This window comes from Poecile atricapillus, chromosome 3, assembly GCF_030490865.1.
Source record: "Poecile atricapillus isolate bPoeAtr1 chromosome 3, bPoeAtr1.hap1, whole genome shotgun sequence".
NCBI lineage: Eukaryota > Metazoa > Chordata > Aves > Passeriformes > Paridae > Poecile > Poecile atricapillus.
The window spans coordinates 93,861,683-93,876,060 of NC_081251.1; the positions used below are offsets into that span (position 1 = coordinate 93,861,683).

Consider the following 14,378-nt stretch of genomic DNA (forward strand, 5'->3'; position numbering starts at 1 on the left):
CTTCCCATCTTTGGGAATATTCTGATGTAATGTGGTGTGATGTGCTGGAGACAGCTTTTGTAGGGACTTACTTGAAATTTTGTGATTGTTAGCATATATTAAACCTAAATACATATTCTTGTTGGTAATAAACACAATTGTAATAATCAACAGATGTGATTGAATTGGCTTTATGTCTAATTTATATGTCATTTTAAGGTTAAAGCATTAATTTCGTTGCTGTGAAGAGGCAGTGGTATTAGCTTAGGGAATTCTTTCTTTCAATATGGGGATTTGGGTTCCTGCAAAAATAATTTTAAAATTTCAAAACAGAAGAGAATAGCAACTAATCCATCCATGGAGACCTCTGCATGCTGCATTGCAGACTCCTGTGAGCTCTGCTCTTCCAGATGCACTGGAAGTTTTGCAATGTTTGCTGTTGTTTCTAATTTTTGAATGGGTCAGCACTGGTCTAAATATGTTCCTGTTGAAAGCAATGATAAGAGTTAAGTGATATTAGTAAAAAAACCCACCCAAAAACCTCCGTAAAACCCAATAAGCTGGATAGTGCTTGGAATCTTCTAAAATGTTCCAGTTTCAAGACCAACGTGGCCACTTCTGAAAGTCTATAATTAAACTCCTGTGGATTGAATTGGGAGGCTCTGACCATTCTCCTCTGTGTATGTTGAGTACAAGTGTGAACTGTACAAGTGACCATGACATGTAAAATCAGTGGAGGTGTCTTAGAGTGGGACAGTGTCCAAGATACCTTGTTTGTTTTAAAACAAGCCAACCTTAAAAACTTGATGGAACAATAATAAAGCCTGGGTGCTAAATTGCTTCAGAGGAATTGCAGTCTCTCAAACACCTTCTCAGAAAGAAACCTTTTATTTGTTTAAAACAGCAAACAATCTGTTGTTACATAATGAATTAGCATCAAGCATGTTGCAAAAATAAGGCTGGGGTTTGTATAAACAAAACTGAATCTTTATGTAAATGTTATGTAAATGTGACATTTAACTTAAACTGTTGAAGTGAGGATGTTGGGATTAACAATGTACAGATCTCATCATGTTTATGTGTTGCAACTATGAATTAAACGGTTTGTTATTTTCATTGCAGGGTGTTTGAGTTACTATCTATGAGTAAGAAATACACTGTGAAGCATGAAGTATTTAAAGATTCACTTCATGCTACTTTTAAATAATATTTTGGAATATTTTAACAGAGCTGCAAAGTTGCATTTTCAGGGTATTGGAAGAAAGTGTGTGCCCAGCAGTCTTAAACCACCTGTGATTTTAAGGATTCTGAATTTATTCTTTGTGTAGTCCAGCAAGTTATGTCACAGGAACCTTTTGTCCCTAAGTGCCAGAATTTGGCTGGAGTTTACATGTGATTTCAGTCTGGGGGACTCTTTTATACATGAAGCAATCAGTATTTCAGTCACAAAAGTGAATATATAAAAAATATTCATTATGAAAGCAATATTTTTGTGTATTCTGTCAACTTCCACAAAGCACTTCTAGTTAAAGTCAAGCATGTGTAAATTTTCATATGACCTGGAGCACAAGTTTACAGAAATCTGCTTAACTTGGTTTGCTCTTTAGCTAATTCTTTGGTCTTTTAGCCCTTTAATGTTTTGGTTTTTTTGTTGTTTTTTTTTTCTTCTTGTGGTCCGTATTTGTACTTTAGCATGCTAAGAGACATGATTACAGCTTCTAAATAGGAGGATGGGCCTGGTATAAACTTCAGTCTCAAAGTTCTTCTATGTTTTAGATGTATTGCAGAAACCCACATGCTCTTCAAAGTGGAATTGTTAAGATGTAGACGAGAGACAGAAAAAATAGTATGAGAAGAGTACTCTCTTCTACTCCAGCTTCTGGTAAATTAGTTGTCTGCAGCTCAGTAAATGGCATCGCAGCCAGCACACGCCTCAGACTCTGAATCTTTGTCGCCGGCCCTGCTGCTGCTCTGAACCTCCTGTCCATCCCCGCGCCGGGAAAGGACCGTGTGACAAACCTCCCGCTCTGTGTTCCCTGCGGCGTGCGGGAGAAAATAAATCCCTCAGTGCCGATGGCTTTCCCCTCTGTGCCTGGCGGCCGATGGGGTGCCGGCGGAGGGCTCGGAGCCGCGGTCCCGGGCAGGAGCGGCTCCGGTGCCGCCGGGGGGCGCTCCTGGCCCGCCCGCTGGCCCGGGCCGGCGGGGCCCTGCGGGAGCGGCTGCCTGCCACAGCCCCGGGATGCGCAGCGCGTCCCGCTGCCCTCGCTCCGCTGCTGCCGGCTGCGCCTGGGTGGGGATCGCACTCCGCTGTCTCTAGAACGTCCTGGGGAATGACATGGGAGTCCATCAGGCTGCCCGTCTGGTTTTTGGAAGATGGTCCCGTTTTAGGAAATGTGCATTCCAGAAGATGCGGTCTATTATACAATCTCTACTTTTGTGACATCTTCTTCCTGAAAGCACCAGGTCAGACAGGAGGTAGTTCATATAATATGCAAGATTCTAGGAAGAGCTGCTCAGAATAACCTATCTGGCTTAGCACCAGAGAATAAGAATGATTCCCTTTATCTTTGTGGGCAGGGAAGCTTGCATGCCTTTCTCTTCCTTGGCTACTTTATTGTGTGGAGTGTTATGGGGACTGAAGTGTTCTGAATCCTTTCATGAAGATCATGGCTCTTTGTCACATCTTTGTGCACAGCTTGCTTCACCTTGCCAGGGTCTAGGAGTAGATTTGAGGTGGTTGTGATACAGCATGTCAAAGCAATAACCCCTGAAATTTAATCCAAAGTTGTAAACTACAAAGGTTTTTCATGTCATGATATCTGGATAGAACATCAGATGCATTATTGAAATAGAGAGAGAGAGAGAACATCCTTCTTTTATGGCCATGCAGCAGTGTCTGGCAGTTTCAATCAGATTGATACCCTGGTAAACCATGTGCTTGTTAGTATACAGTCTGCTTTCAGTCCTTATCCCAGTATTTGGTTCCGAGTTCTCTGTATAGTACAGGAGGGTTTATAGAGTTAAGGCAGTGTATGGGTTGAAACATCTAACTTAGAGTAAGGTGCAAAGAGAGAACATGGGAAACAAAAGGAGGAGAGGAAAGGATGAAGCAGGAGGTTTGATAACTCATACATAGTTACCCCTAGATCAGGTAGTTTCAGGATCTGTGTGGGGGTGAAAATACTTTGAGGCATGTGAGTGGAAGCATCAGACCTTGGTACCAATGTTTCTGTCTGAAGCACTATTGATTTCAGTAGTGAAGGTGAAGCACAGCACTTGACTCAGTTATTTCCATCACTGGTGGTAATGTTGGTGTGTTTAGAGCTGTAAGCAGGAGAAGGGCAAAGTACACTGTTTAAAAGTACTGCCTGTGTGGGATAGGAGGCATTTTAGTGATTGTCTCACTGAATAAGATACCGTATTGAAAGCCATATTCTCTCTGGATTGATGCCTAAGTGTTGTATGGAATTGCTGAGTGCAACTTACAGGCCACCAGTGGCCACAAGGCTCTGGAATCCATCTGCAGAGATGAATGCTGTTCTGTCTGACCAGTGGTACTGTGGTGGGAGGTGTAATTCCAGCTTCACTGTGGACTGGGAGTTTAGTGAGATCCAAATTTCACCCTGAAGAGGTCTGTGTTTTTTTCTTTTCATAGATGAAGCAGGATAATGGTCATCCTTTGTAAAGTACTTTGAGATCTATGGATTAAGAATGCTATATAAGAGCTCAGTGATGTTTAGTATAAGCACTTTATGTAACATCAAGAACAGATGATAAAACAGGACAGGAAGTAACTATTGGATTTAGACTTGTCCTATCGCAGATATGAATTTAGAGCCAAAAAAGGAAATAAAGTGATTTCAGTCTGTGTGTGCTCTTAATTGCATATATTTAGGTGGGTTATACATGTAGATAGGAAACTGTAGTAAAAAGTGATCTTTTAAGCAGCTCAGGTAAAATAAAGAAAGCATGCATAAAATATGCAAGTTACCATCTTTACAAATACGTATTGTTTATGGTGTGCTGGTGTTTACGGTGGGAAAAGTTCCTTTCCTAGCTCCTGAAAAAATTAGGCTATATGAATCAAAATTTCATGCAGACTTCCATCTTATAGGTGACAAATAAATAATTGCATAGATTTCATGCTTTTGAAGGAATGAGGGGTCAAAAGCTTCAGGCTTCTATTTATCTTACTGTCTGAAATAAGTGAGTAAAATAACATGCTGTAGGCTTCCTATTCTATCACCAAAACATAATTGCAGTTGTTCCATGCAGTGCTGAAGAACAAGCTAAAGTCATGGCAACCAAAGGATAATTCTTGCTGTCAGCTGTCATACAGTTCTTGCTTCCTTTGTCCTGGAGAAGATTTATCACTTTCTTGCAAGCAACATAGCTGGATACTTGAAAAGTTGATTCCACTTTCCAACAAGCCTCTACTGCTCTGTTCTGTGTGAACAGCAAAATGCCATTTGATCGCCTGAGTTCTGTGATGTAACCCCAGACTTGAAAAAACCCATTAAAATAAAGAAGACTTCTGCCTTGACTGATGTAAAGAGAATCAGGATGTATAAGTAATAAGAACTGCTCTACAATTTTTTGTGAATACTAATGCTATGTAATGAACATTATCTCCTGTAGCTGTAGGGATAACAGTATTCCATGTGCCTAGTGCTTTCAGAGACAGTTGTGGTAGATTTAGAGATTATTTAAAATGTATCTAGCATTTTGGTACAATGAATTGCTTTGCAAATCTGGATTAGACTATTGCTCTGAAAATATTAAGTATTGGACATTTACTAGTGAAACTAGTGAAGCACACTTGTTTTAAATACTGTCTTCAATTTTTTGAGCAGTGATAAGGAACTTACATTAGAATGTAAAGAACAGTAGTGTTTTTCTTTGAGTTACTCATATATATATGTGTATATATATATATAAGTATTAGAAATATATGTATATATATAAAATATATTTCCTAGATGGATGGAAATGGAGATTCAAAACAGACTATATCTTGCTCCGGTAAATGTTCTCATTTGAATGCCCTCAGTGTGTGGGAATAACTCAGGGGCAAATATTATTCAAGAGTAACCTAAGTAGAGTTGATCCTGTCATGGAGAAGAGATTAGTTGATCTCTGCGTGTGTTCATGGACAGAGATTTTACAACACAAAGCAACAGTGAAATATAGAAGCTTGCATGGAGGATGGTAGACAGGCTGATAGTGTTTAAGCTACACAAATTTCTGGGACACTCTTTGGCTACAACACAGCAGGAGAAATGTTGCTTCTTACAAAAAAAAGTCTGTCTCTGAATGTTATATAAGTAGACTGTACTGTGCTGCTTGAGTCACCATCCCTGGAGGTATTTAAAAGACATGTAGTCATGTTTCTTAGGGACGAGGTTTGATAGTGGACTCAGCAGTGTTGGGGCAGTGGTTGGACTTGATTATCCTAAGAGTCTTTTACAAACTAAACAATTCAATTATGCTAATTAGCATATTTTGTTGAGATCAGTACTGTAGGACTGCTGTTACCTGTCACTCTTGAAGTGAGCTGAGCTGCTGTGTGATGGCTGTGCATATGGGACCTCAGGACAAGTGCTGCCTCTTAAGTGAATGAGGTTGGTATCTAAATACCAAGAACTCCAAAATACCTCCAGAATTTTCCACGCTGGGTTCTCCATATAGAATTTCTGAGCTTTTGGTGGCATGTCTGGAATCTTCTCAGTACTAGTGGTACCACAAAGTTACTTGTCATTCTTCCCCCAGGCAATAAGAAGCCTACTTAGAATAAAACTTTATAGAGGAGAAAAAGGACCTGATCTAGATGACATTTTTGCTTCAAAGTGCTGTTATACAGAATTAATGTTTCATTTTCACTGATGACTTGAGATAAGAACTTCTGTTGCATTAGAAGTAAGTGATTAAAACTGCAACTGTTGAAATGGATAGAGCTGGAGAGCAGCCTTTGATGATCAGTAAGTTTTAGCTGATAGCCAAGCAAGAGCTTTCACTTACATGTGAGAAATCTGTATTTTTATCATTAGTTTCAAGGCAAGGCATGATCTTCTACTGAAAATAAATTACCGATGAGATGTTAATAAATGAATTTGGGTCAAGGGCTTCCTCTGTGCACATTCAGTAGGAGTTTGTCCTATATAATGTACTCGGTAGCCCCAGCAGTGAGTAGATGTCAGTGTGTCTTAGGGCTCCGCTGGACAGGCAGCTGTTGAAACAGACATGACATATGGTGGGAACTTTCTGTAATGTAGATCTTAATAAATATTTCATTTCTTCTTGCTTATAGTGTCTTGTTTATAAACTATGTAAACAGCAAAATGGGGATGGTTAACAAAGTAACCATGGAAACCTGTTTTTATCCTCTTTCCCTCTCTCTGTGGAAACAGGTTTTGACGATATTTATGATTTCTTCCTCTCACTGTGATTTGAACTGGACTAACAAAATAACTCAGAAAAATTGTATTTCAAATTATTAGTTATCTAGTGACAACCAATAGGCAAATATTTGTATGATCAGCATAGAGAGGGATTTTGCATTCATTCTCACCGCAAGAATAAAGTATGTGCCTCCAAATAACTGTCTGTAACACTAGTAGCAAGCCATGGCTGGACAAAATACTCTCCTGCATTTCTAAAAAATCTTCCAATGATCTTTCAACTCATGGTTTAAACACCTAGTAGTGTTTAAGTAGGGAATGAAGTGTTTCATACTTCTTGGATGATACAGCCTATTGTCAAAATACGGGTGGTCTTTACAGAACAACCACCTCTGAATCTATAGAACTGACAAAAAGGAATGTGAAAGGAAACAGTGTTGTATATTCATCAATTATTAGGCTTCAGTGTTAGAAGTACAAGAAAAAAGAAGACCCATATAAAGGTTAATTTACATTTCTAATTAATTGCCCACAAAACAACAATTAAAATAGATAATACATATTTTATATAATCTGAGACAATTTTAAGAAATGTGTAAGTATGATAAAATTTTGTGATAATGCTTCACATTTGTATTTTAATTCTGGACTATTATTTCAAGATGATTCTCTTTATGTTAGCACAACAGTAATTAGACTTAAACTCAGCAGGAAGGGTTAGTGCTCTTTAGTTTTTATTAAATGAACAAACTCTTTCAGTAATTTAAAAACAAATTACTTTCTTGGATTAACTTTGTTTCGGTGATTAGATACAACACAACATCTATTATCTGAATGCTTTTATTGCCACTTGACTTACTTGGAGTTAAGAGAATAACTTCTGGTAGTCCTTGAGTGGTCTATTATTTATTACAGTACTGCTTGTTCTGGATTCGGTCTGGTTTTAAGAATAGCTGTTGCCAGGTTTTCCATCACTTTGTCTCTACTTTTGGCAGAGTAACAATCCTGGTTCATCAGAGGTGGATACCCACTTCTGAAAGATTTTCCCTGCCTTCTCTTGTTTCAGGTTCCAGAACTAAAGATTTGTTGATGTTTTGAACTGTCTGATCAGAGCTTTGCATTACTCAAGAGCAAATGTTATGATGAATAATTTTGCAATTTCTTTTTAATGTTTTTGCCTTTTTATTTTGTGGTAGTACAGGGCATTGTCTTATGCAGGTTTTCCACTGCCTACAGGACTTTTTATACAGGTAGTATTTAAGCCCTGACTTCAAGTCAAGAAATTTCATAGAAATCATCAGTATTTCACTTCTGTATGAAAGATCAAACTTGATAGGGACAAAGTGTTTTGTAGAGCAGGCAGAAATTTCTCCTGCAGACCAATCTTCTGTTATTTGTACTTTCCTGTAGATATGATATGCAAGCTTTTTCTTTTTTTGATTCTCAAAAATTAATATTGACAAGTTAGCACAGCTATAACTAAGTGAAAAGCTGTGATTGAATTGTCTCTGACTGAAGGGTCTGAAACAAGTTTTATGTGGGGCAGCTGAGAGCACAGGGGTTATTCCATCTGGAAAAAGAAGGCTCAGGAGAGACTTTATTGCCTTCCACAACTATCTGAAAGGAGGTGATGTGGCAAGGCAAGGGTTGGTCTCTTCCAGGCAACAAGCAACAGGAGAAGGTGAAATGGCCTCACGCAGGTTGTACTGGGGAGGCTCAAGCTGGATATTAGGAAAAATGTTCTTCACTGAAAGCTTGGCTAAGCATTGGAACAGGCTCCCCAGGGAAGTGGTTGATTTAGCATTCCTGGAAGTGTTCATAAAACAAGTGGACATGGCACTTCACAATGTGGTTTAGTTGACAAGAGTCCAATAAAAGTTGGACTTGCTGATCTTGCCAGTCTTTTCCAACCTAATGGTTGTATGATTCACTGAATTTCTGATTGCAGTCTGTGTAAAAGATTTATGGTGTATGCCAACAAAACTGCAGATGTAACACAGTTATACAGAGATTGCTCAAAGAAGATGTGAACTTATTTATGTCACCAAGTTAAAAGATATTTTGGTGCTAGGAGGGAAGTTGCCTGTATTACAAAATGTTAACCTTGGTTGCTTTTTGGGCAGTGCTTAGAGAAATGTGTGAAGTTCAGAGGCATAGAGCTCAAAAGGGAGTGTCGGAAAATGTCTAATACCATATATGCCCTTTGTCCTACTCAAAATTATTTTTGTGCCTAACACTGCTGTTTTCAGTGTGATTTTTTTTTCCTCCTCTTGTATTGAAGTGGGTAAAGACAAAAACTTGGTCCACCTCAAACTAGGAGCGATGACACAAGGTTTTACTAAGTGTATGTGCATAGAAAAAATCAGTGGGGAAGGCCTGAAATTATTCTCAAATTTCTTCCACCTTAACAAAAGGTTCAGAAAGCAATATTCAGGCAGAAGTGTCTCACTTCAGCTGATGGTATCTCTGAAGAGTTCTGAAGTAAATTACAAAAATAATGACAGCTGTCATTAGGATGTTTCAGCTGTGAAAGTGAATGTGTAGGAGTTACAGGCTTTTGCTAAAGCTGTAGGAGCACGGATCATTCTGGGGATCAAACTGACAAATTATTTAATCACAGAAAGCTGACATATCTTTGTGCTGGTTATGTTCAGTGTCCTGGATGGAGCTCCATCCTGATCAGGTCATTATCATTTCACTGAATTTGTACAGACCTCCCAGAACCTGTGCAGGGTGGTCACAGTATCCTGACTCCTTTCCTGTCTCCTATCAAGACACTTGAGGGCAGAGTAGAAAAAACTGTTATGACTTACTTCGTAGTTATTAAATATTTAATCACCAGTTCACAGAATTTATCACTTAATATTTTGATTCCAGGTAATAGTGATGAAATAACTTTTTCTAAAGCATAGTAACATGAATAACTGTGCATATGTGTAAGTAAATTTTAGTTCACTTCCTTAAGAATCACAGAATCATTTAGGAAAAAACTGACCCCCAAGATTATTGAGTCTGACCCTTGACCACTCACCGCATTGTCAACTAGACCTCAGCACTAAGTGCCATGTTCAGTCATTTCTTAAAGATTTCTAGGCATGGTGACTTCACTACTGCCCTGGGCAACCTATTCCAATTCTTGACAACTCTTTCTGTGAGGAAATTCTCCATGATTTCCACCTGAACATCCCCTGAAATCACTTTATTGGACTAGAGTGATTTTTTTTTTCTCCTCATAACAGTTATTTTCTCCTAATAACAAAGTTATTAATGCCATTATGTTGGGTCAACATTTTGTGCTTTGTTTTGTTTTGTTTTTGTCCTGGTAACATATAGCTTCAGACCCTGAAATTGTGTCTCTTCCAAGATCGTGTTTGTGTTGAGATAACAGACCTTGTTCTGTTTCTATATGTTTTATAGAAAGAAAGGTTTTGCTTCTCTATGCAAAACTATGTAATTTTAGCTCCTAATGCCACCCTCATGGACTGCCAATGCAAAAGTCTGCCCAGAGGTGCATGCAGAAGGCCCTAGTTTTATTAGAATGATTATTTAAAAATAAACCAGCAATCAAAATATCCCATTGTTTAGGCTAATAAGTCCTCTGAAGACTAACAATGAACTTAGTATTTGCACCTCTTTTAAGCCTCCTCTTGATGTCTGAGTTCAGTAAGGAGCTCCTTGCTCTCACATGCTGCTTTTGCTTAATTTCTTATTTGTCAGGATGGACCTTTCCTGGGCTTGGAGGAGGTGATCCCTGAATATCAACCAGCTTTCCTGGACCCCTCTTCTCTCCAGGGCTATATCCCATGAGGTTCTTATAAACAGATCTCTGAAAAGGATGGTGTCTGCTCTCCTGAAATCCAAGGTTGTGATTCTGCTTGCTGCCTTGGTCCCTCCTCTCAAGATCCTGAAGCTCATCATCACATGGCTACTGCAGCCCAGGCTGCCTCTGACTTCCCCATCTCTGACCAGTTCTTTCTAAGTACCAGGTCCAGCAGAATATCTTTCCTTGCTGGCTCCCCATGTTGGGAAGCTGTCATTAATGCACTCCGATGCTGCATTGCCCGAGTGCTGCTGTGGGATCGGGAGGTCTGTAACGGGGACACCCATCCCCAGGCACAGCTCCATCAGCTCCAGCTGCTCTTTAACAGGGAACAAGTCCCTCTCCAAGCCTTCCCATGCTGTCCTTCCTGAGGAGCCTGTATCCATCCCTCACAGCACACCAGTCATGTAACTGCACAGAGACTTCTGGCTCCTCCTGTTTGTTCCCCACACTGCCTACATCAGAGCAGAGGTGTTTCAGAGAGCCACCCAAGCATGCTGAGTCCCCAGAGCAGGCTTGAGAGCTTTCACCAAAAGACCATTCCCCATTTATTGCTGTCTTTTGAACAAAATATACTGCAAATTATACAGAAGTGTATGGTAGTAGTCCTGAAACAAATTACAGAAGCGTTTTAAGTCAATATTCTTTGTTGAGCATGTCTCTTTTCCCTACATTTTAATTTATGATCAACATTAAGGAGATGTGGGATTCCCTTTCTGTGTAATCAATTTAGTACTAACTCTTACAAAATTATGTTAGTGATGAAAGCTCCTGAATGACTCTATTTAGAAGCACATTGGATGCTAAACATGGCCTCCTTTTTTTTTTTTTTTTTTGTTGATTTATCTTGGTTGGGATTTTCAGAAATCGGTGTAATGTTTGTGTAAAGATGCTTAATCATTTTTTTAATACAAAGAAATGAAAGTGATCTCAAAAGAGATTATTTATTCTTTTATATGTAATAAGCTAGTCATTATCTGTCTTATTAATTTATTCTGGGTTTGATATCATTCCATCTGTGCTTTTTTGAGTTGTTGCTACTAAACAAAAAGGTATCAATTAAATATTTATATATGAGCACCTGGCAACCAGTTGTGCGGTGCGCAGTTCTGCCGACTTTGTGAGAAATGTCAGCTCACAAAAGTTGTTAGTGACAACCTGCAGGGAGGGAAGCACTGAAGCAGCAGTGATCTGCCTTGCAGACCTGATAGAAATGGACAATGCATGTTGTCAATCACTAGACCTGGGAAAGGAATCAGGGAATACAAAATGGGGGAACAATAAGGCAGAACAGAGGGCAGGAGGGAAATAAAATCTATTCCTACTCTACAAGTTGTCTGAGACAATTCTTTGTCTCTGTGGTGTCTTCTTCTATGTGCTTCTTCCTCTTCACTGTTTCTGTAAGCAAGGTATTAGGGAAGATAAGTGCATCAACTAGTCCCATCTGACTGCAGGCAATTTATTATTCTGTCATACCTGCCCCTTTGCTGATTGGAGGTAAATAAGATGAGGAGATTTTTTCCTCCATTGCCATGGGGTTAGGAAGAGGATAAAACAGGACTGTGCATTATTTCTTGTTGTATACACAAATGACTCAGAAAACATGATCTAAAGGTGTTTGGTGCCTCCAAGAGCAATGGGCTTTGATTACTCTTCACTTTACAGAAACAATAGTCTCAACATGTACAAATAGGCTGAGAATTGCTGTGGTTTGGTTATAGAACCCCCTCCTAACTCATGCTGCCAAATGGTAAATCATAACACTGGTCGCTGGAGAAATTCAGGGGAAGAGTGAAATGATGGGGAGTAGGAAGATGATGCGTGGATTGAGTTCTGACAGCGTGTCAGGCTGGGCTTCTTGGAGGCAGATGGCATTAAAATGTCAGAGCATTAAAATAAGCATGTCAGGAATAGGATTGGGCATGTAAGAGGTAATTATTCTACAGAAAAGTGATATTTCTATGAAACAGATTCTGAGAGGATTTAGGATGGTTGCTGCTGTAATTAGCTATGTGAAGCTTATCACCCTGTCTTTCAGCCCTGGCAGAAGACTGCCACAACCACTTTAGTTGACAGACTCAATTATTTAAATAAAGGCAAAAATGAATGGATCTTCCAATCCTACCTTTATGATCTGGTAAAGGAAAACCTTTGCTTGGAAAAGGTCTTCAGAAAGCCTCTTTTCAAGTTATTCAAGGACTACTCTGAAATAAGTTCCTACTGATGATTTAGATAAGAGTATTTTTCCTCAGCTGATGTTCATTTTTGCACCATTTTCTGTTAAAGCAGGACTGTCACTGTTGGACATGAAATGATTCACACGGATGCAGCTCTAAGTGTGGTGAAAGAAGAAGCAAAGTTTATTTGTTCTTTTAGTATTTATAGGTTTTTGACAATGATCAGGGATTGGATAGTCAGGTTACTACTTTCTCAACCACACTGGCCGTGAGAGATGTTCATCAAAAGGTATATTTTTAATGGAATGTAAAAACACTTATGTTTATAGTTACTTTATTGGGAAAGTAGCTAGAAATTATGAAAACAATATCAAAAAACCTGATTTTCAAGGCAACACAGGACCAGCTATTTCTTACATCTTACCTAAACTGATGACCCTACTCAACATTGCAGTAATAGATGTCTGTGTGTGAAGGTAAAAGTCTCTGTAATATGTTGCCTATAGATGTTCTTTTTTCCTTAGCACAACACATTGAAGTCAATGGCTTTGCATCTGAACTTAAACCAGGTTTTTGCCTGTAAGTTGTCTTCTCAAACAGGTGCAATGGGATAGTTTTGTTTCAGGAACACTTAGCTCTGGTATCCACTTTCCAGTAGTTGACTGTAAAAAAAATGTTGTTCATCCAAACTGCTGGGCCTCAATTCATCCTACATATTATGATAGCTCTTTAGGACACCTTGTGTGTCTGCTTGCTAAATCTTTGTTTTACGACAGAATTCCTGTATGGTGAGGCCAGTGCACTGGCCTGTGATTGTCTTCTGGACAAAGAAAGGAATCTCCCTGTCCCTGCATCCCCAGCTACTGTGGATGCTTTGAAAGAATTGTATAGGATTCATAAGTTAATTTAGGATTTTTTCTGCAGATGGGTCTTGTGTTACTGCATTATTTTTAGTGTGAGGATCTCAATCTATTAGTTACTGTAACACTGGTCATTTAAAACTTCCCAGCGTATCCTAAAGAAGGGAGCTTTTAAGCAATTACTGCATTAGCCTGAGTTCGTTTAACTGAGTGCTCACACCCATTGCTTTTACCATGGACTCTATACATAACAGAGGTTGAAACTTGCATAGTCTTTCAGTTCCTTTAGAGGTTTTTGTATTAAAGTGTCTGTGAAGTCCAGTACTCCTTTGGTACCTTTTGTGGTATGATACCAAACTTTTCTAATGTGATTTGCAGTGTATATCTAATGAATAGAATTGTAAAAAATTAAATGTAATAAGTTTTGATTGTGAGGAAAAAAAAAAAAGCATTGCACCATGTTTCCCTAATATGGGATAGACAATTTAAGGCAGCCAGTGTTACCATCTTATGCCTCTTTGCTGTCAATATAAAAATTTGCTTTAGATTTTTCACAGGATTTGAGGCTTTTTGTCTAAAAAATGAAAACTTCTTAGGAAAATTACTGAAACTTGTGAAAAGCAATTAGTTAGATCTGCCTTTCTCATTCTAAGTCAGATTGGTTTTTTCCTAACTTTTGTAATTCCTGCCACCCCTAACTTTTGGGTTTGCACATTCAGCTTGTCTGCTTAGTGCTGTGGTGTCCTTCTCTAGCCACTGTCTTGGACTAATTCTTGATGGTGATTATAAAATATGGCAGTAGCAAGGATGACCATTAATTCCAACTAATTACAGTATCTGCTCCATGCCAATCAGCCCTACCTAGCATTTTTCCCAGTCTTCTTTCTTACATCCCAAAAGTCTACCTCGTAACCTCTGTGTAGGTGGCTAGAACAGACATGGTACTGATAGACAGCATACACGGCATTGCAGTCAACCTGAAGCACTTGTTACATCCCTGCCTTTCCATGGCATCCTATAGGAAGTGTTCCTGTACTTGGATGAGCAGTTCAAGGTTTCTCTAAAAGTATCTGTGTTGAACTATGTGTACACATCAAACACACATGGGAACACTAAAAATGTAAACTTCCATGGTTCATGCAGG

At 39.0% G+C, this 14,378-nt stretch overlaps 1 protein-coding gene across 1 annotated transcript in view; it reads left to right on the top strand.

Moving 5' to 3' along the window:
- The window catches only part of HHAT (hedgehog acyltransferase), a 146,549-nt gene that overhangs the window by 39,083 nt on the left and 93,088 nt on the right, over window positions 1–14,378 (top strand). The window lies entirely within an intron of this gene.